The following is a 9466-nucleotide window of genomic DNA, read 5'->3' as shown; positions in this document are numbered from 1 at the left end:
CATTCACATTTGTTCTCTCAAGCTTTCGCTACATTTCACAACACACTTCTTAGATTGTTCAACATTCTTGTAGCCACCCTTGACTTGTTTCCCCTTAAATCATCATTAATTTTTTGATTGACTTGAGTTGGAAGATGTTCCTCTCTACTTTCTCAGACTTGTACATACACCACATTCTTCTGTACTTTTAAGTTTGAAAAATTGAGACTTGAAGCAACATTGATATAGTGATACAAGCTCCGACTCCGCTTCTGTTATTTGGACTTAAAGAAGACAACTATCTAGTTGAGCATATTTAAATGTAAACTTCAGCATTTTTCAATTATTTAAGTTTCTTACCTCTTCAGTTGGGAAATCATATTGGCAAAGGTCATATTTATTTGATTTCTACTATGAATTGCCTCTTGGTGATTGAAATATTTCAAGTATTGCAAATGTTACAAGGGGAATTATAGTTCTTGTGAGTAACATTTTCAGTGGCATTGGAAGTAATGAAGAGAAATAATGAAATGACTTTGGAAGATTGATAGATATTTTAGCTATTATGAAATTAATGAAATGAAAGGATGGATTCATATAATAAAAAAACAAAATGTTCTTTGTTTGGTTAAAAGTTAATTTAGATATTATCATTTTAATTAGCATGATAAAGAAAATAAAAAATGAGTTGGCTAATAAAATAAGAAAATTTAAATAAAAATTTTAAATGTAATAGAAAGACAATTAAAAATTGTGTTAAATGATACTTTAATAATGTTTTGAACTATTTATTACTAATTTCATTTTATTTAACATTATTATTGAACAAGGAATCATATAATCTATCATGGCTATTTCATATTAGATATAAAAGTACTTTATGACATAAAAAGAGTTCTTTTTACTTATCTTATGCTAATTAATTTTAGTTTGTTGTTCATTTACTGAAATCTTTCTTCAAATTATTTGTATTTTTAAATAATTTAAACTAACCCTTGTAGATATAGCACATTTTACATACAAGTTTTGGTAAAAAATAAACCATGAACATTCCATAATCCTTTGATATTTTACTTTATAGAAAAATTTTGTTTATAGTATGTTCTAGTAAAATATTATTACATGATGAACTTTAATTATCTCTTTAATATTAAACATGTTTTGAGATGCTTTTCAAGTAGTCTCAAGTTAAAAGATAAATTTTAAAAAGAGCTACCTCTTTGGTGTGGGCATTGAACAAAGTATGGTGAATAATTGGACTAATATGACTAATCATAAGGTCAATAAGTTCCCTACAACTTAATTGGACAACCACTTAGAGCTCTCCAGTTAGCCAGTTATTTAAAGGCTTAAAAGGAAGCTTGCTACTTGGAAAGCTAAGTCACTTTCCATATGGGAGGCAAGGTCACACTTCTATTGTCTGTTTTAAGGAGTCTCCCCTTATTTTTCATGTCCCTCTTCCACATGCCGAAGAAGGTACAGAATAGTATTGAAAAAATTCAGCAAGGTTTTTGTGGGATGGACCAAACCTTGTTCACAAGTTGCATCATGTTAATTGAGATACAGTTTGCAATTATCAAGATTTGGAAGGCTTATGGATATTGGCCTAAAAGATAGAGCCTTATTGAATAAGTGCTTTGGTGTTTTGGCAATGAACAAAAAGGTCTATGGAGGGACATCTTTGCTGAAAAAACAAGAATTGATAAGAACAGTCTCATTCCAAGGCTCGGTAATGGCACTAAGGCCTCAAGGATTTGGAAAAACATAATAACTTTGTCATAGAAGGATTGAGGGATATCTCTAGGTAATGGATGCCATATCAACGTTTGGAATGAAGAATGGATAGAGGGTCTTATTTTTAAGAATGTTTTTCTTAGAATATATGCCTTAGCGATTATATGTTGGAAAATAATATATTTCATAAGGTTCAAACATCCCACATTGCCAAGATACAAGAAAGGTAAATGCCTTATATATGAAAACCCATTATGAGCTTGTTGCAAGCAAGGAAAAAGGAGTGGGCTCGCGCACGCACACAAGATTGGATTAGACCTTGAGAAATCTCAAATTTTTTCTCTTTGTACACGAATATACATGTAGGCTATGCCCAAGTGAATTTTGTACCTTGGCTTTAATTTTTCTTAAGCTTTTTCAACCTTTGATTGAATCAGACTCAAACTCTACCATGCTTGCCTAACTTTCCTAGTTTTGCTCTAATGTCTATTTGACTAATTACTCTGCCATACATTTACCATGCTGGTGACTCTCCTAATTTTGCTACAACGTATACTTGACTAAGTATACATGTTGCCCAGGTTAAGAGGTTTTTTTCTTTCTTGGTTTTGCTCTAATTTCTTTCTGACAAAGTACTCTACCATACCTCTACCATGCTGATGACTCTCTTAATTTTGCTTCAACATATACCTGACTAAGTATACAGGCTACCTAGGTTAAGAGGCTTTTTCTTTCCTGGTTTTACTCTGACGTCTATCTGACTAAATACTCTACCATACCTCTACCACGCTGATGACTCTCCTAATTTTGCTACAACATATACCTGACTAAGTATACAGGCTGCCTAGGTTAAGAGGCTTTTTCTTTCTTGGTTTTGCTCTAACGTCTATCTGACTAAGTACTCTACCATACCTCTACCATGCTGATGACTCTCTTAATTTTGCTACAACATATGCCTGACTAAGTATACTGCTGACCAGGTTAAGAGGCTTTTTCTCAACTCCTTGATTTGGTGCAACGTTCACCTGATTTGGTGCAACATTCACTTCAATCCCTACCTATAAATATAGCCCCTTTACCTCACTCATAGCACACTAAAGCCTCTCATCTCCTTTTCTCTATTTTCAACATATTTTCTCTGCTTCTTTTCCTTCTTAACTGGGTTTTTTTTTCTGCTATTCCTGTCATCTCTTAATAGTTTGAGCAAACTATTAATAGTTTGAGCAAACTATTAATAGTTTGAGCAAACTATTAATAGTTTGAACAAACTATAATGAAAAGTTTGTTAAATCTTGAAGGATAAAAGCTACAGTCTTTTTGCATTGAGTTTTTGTACTCCGAAAAAGTTGAAATTATCCTTAAGGACAGTGATACCACGTCTCAGACTACTTACTATTTTTATTTGTTTTATTTTATATTCCTCTATTTTCCATTATTTTCTAACATTATAAAGATAGGGAAAATTGCTGACTTTGGGTAATGGAATAATGGTGAATGCTGCTGGTATGTACAACTTAGAAAAAATGTTTTAGGATGGAAAAAGTGCAAATGGGAGGAGTTTATGAATCTTATTGTTGGGCGGGTCATTGGGAGAAACTTTCAAGATAAAGTGACATGGAAAGGTACCTCAAGTGGTGAGTACTTTTCTAAGACATTTTGTAGAACTATTTTGTATAGAAATTCTACTCGTGTTGGACATTGAAAGTTGATTTGATTAGACCTAGCTCCTTTCAAAGTGGAAATCTTCTACTGGCAACTTGTGCGAGGTCTCTTAGCTATTAAAGAAATTTTAGCTAATAAGGGGATCATTAGAAAGGAGGTTGCTATTTGTTTAGTTTGTAAAAAAGAGAGGGAGGTGGTAAGTCATCTTTTTTTCATATGTGACAAAACTTAGGTTATATGGCAGCATTGTGCCACACTGTGGAACATTGATTGGGTAAATTACCATGAACTTCTTTGTTGTTTCATGGCCTAGTTTAGCTATGCCTCTTTTTTGAAAAATGATATAATTTAGAAAATGGCATGATATGATATTACTTGAACAATTTAGATCACAAAAAATGACGTTGTGTTCAGAGGAAAAGAATGGGATTGTAAGTAGATAATGGAACTCATCAAAGCTCGAGTGGTTTGGTGAAAGTATGCAAAATGGCCTAGTCTCAACATTTCTATCGATGACTTAACTAGATTCCCTAATGAAGGTGCCAATCCCAAATGCTTAAAAGGTATTAAGCCTAAGACTGATTGGTCTAAACCGTTAGTGGGATGCCTTAATTTCAATATTGATAATGCTTCCAAAGAGAACCTAGGTGAATCTGGTACTGAGGGTATACTAAGGAATGAATATGGTGATACAATCTTGCTCTTATTTCGAAAGCCATGGGAGTATCTAACTCAAATACGGAGGAGTTATTAGTGGTCAAAGAGGTTGTCTTGCTTTACTCAACCTTAGGATGGGGCTCTTCCCACACTCTCCTTCTTGATTTAAGGAAGCACGGCATTCAAATTTTACACTTGCCGGAGAAGGTGCTAAATTGACAAATTAGACATATCCTCGAAGAAGCTAACAATGCTGCTGACTCATTGGCTAAAGGAGGTGTCCAAAGGTCACAAAGTTTCTTGTGGATCAATCACGAGGCACTATTGACAAACCATGTTGAAAAGCCTATTATTCTCATTATTGATACCAACCATTAGCCACCACCAGTTTTAAGTGCTACCAATATTGTGTTTTGTCGATTATTTTCTGCTATTGTGGTTCGATTTGTTGTTCCTGCAACTGGTTTGGCTCCCCTTTATAGATGTTCCAGATTTGGATGTTACGCCGCCCTTGGTGCAAGTACTAACTTCTGGTGCCTTTGTTTTGAAGTTGGTCTTGAGCTGATTTGTGGGTATGATGGCTTGTCTTACCTTTTACTCATATATGTTTATTAACTTGGTTAATATATAGCCGTTTGGTTGTCTTTTTGTATGATGGTTAGCCTTGCCTTTTGCCCACTTTTGTACGTTTATATTTATATAGGGGTTGGGATTAGACCTGTCAAAATGGGCATGGCCCATTGGGCTGGCCCATTTTCTATTAAATATGGAATGGGCTGGGTTAGAAAATTTAGACTCATATTAAAATCGAGCCTAAATGGGCCAGCTCTTCAAATCAATGGACTGAGGCGGGCTAACCCTGTGTGCCAAGAAAAATAATTTTAATTAATTTAATAATTTTATATATTTAACTATGTAAAATTAATAATTTAGTTATCAATGGTATTATTTATTTTATATATTTCAATGTCTCTAATCTTTACTTATCAAATTAAAAATTTTAATTTAGATTAAAACTTTTTTTTTCTTTTATGGTAATGAATATTAAATGATAAATTGATAATGATTCAGACCTTGAGACATTATTGTTGCCTAAACAAGATTTAAATGTTTTACTTGAGAATAAGAATTGAGAAAGATATAAATGAGTCTTGAAATTTTTATTATTTAGTTATATACTTATGTTTATGGGATAGTAGTTTGTGTTAAAGATTTAAACTTTATTATGTAATTTATTTATTTTTTATATTTGGTGTAATTTGTTTATTTGTAATATATTTTTATTATTCAATTTATGAATTAAATCATACACCAATTTCATTAATAGAAAATTTGTTAGGTAGAATTATAAAAATGAGTTTTTTAAAAAATAAAAATAAAAATGGATTGACCCAACTCAGCCTATAGGTTAACAAGGGGTGGGCTGCATCAAAGTTTTGATGGCTCATATAAAAAATGGGCTGGTCCAGTTCAACCCATATTTTTTCAATCCACAAGGGTTGGGTCGGGTCAGCTTATATTGACAGCTCTAGTTGGGATGTTGTGTTCAGGTTTATTACGCTAATTACTATGGGATGATGTTTTTATTATCTGTTTATGTGAACTTTTTGTTCTCTAAATGGGATCCCATGAGCAACTAGCTTTTCGTACTTCTCCTGTAGCCTTGCTGGTATTTTTTTCTAACCAGATAGGGGCTGTCAATTGTAAAGTTCTTAGATGTCTTTCAACAAAAATTACTATATGATATCATCTTAATAATAAACCCATGCATAATTACAATTATTTTATGTTAGCATGAGCTATATGTGTGGTGTAATTATTAATTTTAAAAATATCTCAGAAAAAATATTTCTCTATGTAATTTTTTTCATATATATGTACATATATATATATTTGAGTCAATTTAAGTAAAAATTCAAAATTAAGCATTTGGTTCTACAATAAATGTATATATTCCTTAATTAAATAGTCGGATTTAAATCTCCTTTCTTTTGATTAAAAAAAAGCCACATTTAGCTTGTAACATTAATATTTTTTATATCAAATCAAGAAATTTCATTAAAAAAATAAAAAAGTCATTAATTCATGCATAAGCTCACCAATATAATAAAAATAAGAAAAAATCTAACAAAAATCCAAAAAAGCCACATTTAACTTGCAATATTGATTTAATTAAACGCATTGTCATTGTCAATATATTATTGATTTTTTTATTTATAATTAAATAGATAATACTCCATATTACAATTGAATATTAAAGATTTAACAATGAACACACTCAATATTTTTTCCAGACAAAGGCCCTACAAAATATTTCATTATGCCTTTTGGGATTGAGAGGGCTTCTCAAGCTAATTGGAGTATACTAATAATTTGAAGGAGGCATGCAGTCCCCTCCTAAACCTTTCTTCTTGTCTCTTCCATTTCTTCTTTTTCACCATGCCATTTCGAGGGAGAAATTATTAGAAGTATATCCAGTATAATAATTTATAATAATTAATTAATTAATTACAAACATATATTATTTAAAGTCTATTAACAAATTATATGCAACTCGCATTTTATAAGTGATGAATTTTGATATAATTTTTTGTTATGATCAAATAATAATTACAAGATCGTATAGGAAAACATTACAAGTGAAATATTTTGGAAATTATTAGGTAACCCACTCCCACCACATTGTCCTGCCATCATCTTTACTCATTCTCTTTTCTTAGGCTTTTTACATTTACAATTTTGCTTAAACATATGTAAGCAATTTATTTAGAGGATATCATTGAGAAAAAGACATTCATTAAAAATATTTCATTAGAAAATTTTCGATGGAATTTTATTTTAAATTTACTCACTTCCAGGGCTTTTTCCACAATAAGATTCCAATGGATTGGAGAAGAAAGACCCAAACCCTTTTATCATCAAACTCATTATTGCTTTTTAAAAGGTTTTTGAGCAAACCCATGTGTAGCAGCACATTGTATATACCTAATCATAATTTATTAGTTACCACTTGCATATTCATAAGAAGTAATAATTCAAAATCATTGTTATTTTCTCAATAAGAAAAAATGCAAAAATATTTCCAAAAGGGTGTCCTCAAAGGATAACTCAAATTTAGAACTTGAGAACCTTTTATGAGATTATGAGATAGCATATTCTAACATTGGAAAAAGAGATGGTGAGATTATGGGACATGAAGAGTATTACTTACCTTCAACCCAAATCCAATGGACTTTCACATATACAAAAGAAAATTAACAAAAAAAAAAATGATGCCTTATATAAAATTCCATAAACCATATATTTTGTTTCTTGATAAAGAAATTATCATGATTACCCTTGTCCTTGAAAAATCCTACATATGATTGTTTCTCAAGTATATATCTATATATAATTAATGTAAACCCTAATATATGAAAAAAAATTGAAATAAAAATGGGTTTATTTAATATAGGAATATGAGTAGTTTTTTAGGATAGAGATGAGCAGCTACAAAAAATAGTTTTTGTTTTCATTGAAAAAGAAATAATTTTTCGCTCCATCCTTATTTGAAAAGAAAATGCAACTTGACATATTTTTCTTTTTATTTTTTATTATTTTATAACTTTATTTGGTTTGATAATAATTTCATGAACTGAATTGGTTTCCAAAATTAAATGTGTTTGTTAAGATTTTTTTTATACATAAGATATGAAAATATAAAACTTATATTCTATCTTTTAAAGTAAAACGATATACATCGTATTTTACTAGAATCTTGCATCGAAAATTAATATTAATAAAAATTTTAGAAACTCGATATGTATAAAGACGAATGAAGTTATATATTACTTACATTATTTACTTGTTAATTAACATTTATTAGAAAAAGAAAATGAACATTTTTGTAATCTAATATTTTTATTTTTCTCGCTCTTATCCAAAGGAAAAGAAAAATGCGCCTACAAATATATTTAAAATTCAAAAGGTAGAAGAAAAGAGCAAACATTCCTTTGCCCATGACTACGTACCTCTTCTTCAAATGCAACCATCATGTTCTTTTACACTTTTCTCCTGACCCGCCACACCCAGTTAGGAATGCCACGGCCAATCATATTTCCCCACGTAAGAGATTCCGACCATCCATTTCGTCGTTTACAATTAGGGGCCGTGATCAGGGTGAGAACGAAATGCTTTGAATTTACGCGGGCAACGGGGAGATTGGCTGTCATGCAGTTGGATGGTGTCAACCGCGGGTCCCTTTGTTTGTGCGTTTACATTTTTCTTTTCTTGGCCTGTTTTGAGTTTTGATTTGGGAGTCCTACTGAAGTAGAACGCCTAGGTATTATTCAATGGGGGACCATAGGTTTTGTATTTTATTCATTTAATTCAAATGGACATTAATACCCTTACACTAATAAATTTATTTCTTTTTCACTAATTGTTGAACTATATCACATAATTGGTACTCTTCCCAAATCAAAAGATAAATGAGTTAATGTTTTCTTAGTTAAATTTGGGAATTATAACTTTAACAAAAAAGATTTTATATGTTAATCTCATAATAAATATGTTTAACAAGTAAAAGGATTGTAAAAATTTATATTTAAATTACTTATTTGATTTGATGAATATATTATTCAATCTATTTAATTAATGTACTTTCACAAAAATAGGGAGTAAAACATGTCCCATATAATATATTTTACATTAACAATAATATCAAAAAACAAGTTTTTAATTATTCAGATAAATTTAAATAAGTTTTTATTTTTTTATTATATTCAATTAAGTTTTTGTATTTTTTTCTTATTTTTTAAAAAAGTTTTTATATTTTTATATTAAATCAAATATATCATTATAACTAATGGTTTCATTGTTGTGTCTTGTGTGGTTAATGTAGTATTTTAACATATTATAATAAATAGGAATATAACATGTTAATATGATATGACGATATGATCACATGACAATTTTACCTTTCATATCAATACTACATCACTTCCACATGAGTATAAAAATGATAAATGTCATTTTAATTAATCGTAATTAGTAAATTATTAATCCAAAAACTCATTTAACTTAAAACAAAATCATAAGAGTTTAATCGAATATAATAAAAAATAAAAATTTATTTTAATTTTTAAAAATAGTTTAGAGGTTTTTTTTTAAAAAAATATACCTTTTAAATTTGATTTTTTTTCTTTACTTTGATGAAATTGTTGATATTAGTCAACTAATAAACATCAATTTTTCCACACAAAATAATTAAAAAAAATAAAGAAGAGCAAACTTTCAATTGTTGATTGTGTTCACAATTATAAGTTATAATAATTTTTTATTTTTTTGCATAATTTACTATATCAAGTAAACACAATCATATGATAGACAACTATTGTTTATCCATGTTGGGATAAGTTTGTTTTTATTATAATAAAACACAATTATATGGCAC

This window comes from Theobroma umbraticum, unplaced genomic scaffold (assembly GCF_002168275.2).
Source record: "Theobroma umbraticum cultivar Fairchild unplaced genomic scaffold, ASM216827v3 scaffold_67.0, whole genome shotgun sequence".
NCBI lineage: Eukaryota > Viridiplantae > Streptophyta > Magnoliopsida > Malvales > Malvaceae > Theobroma > Theobroma umbraticum.
The sequence above is the reverse complement of the archived record's forward strand: the minus strand, read 5'-3'. Positions refer to the sequence as shown.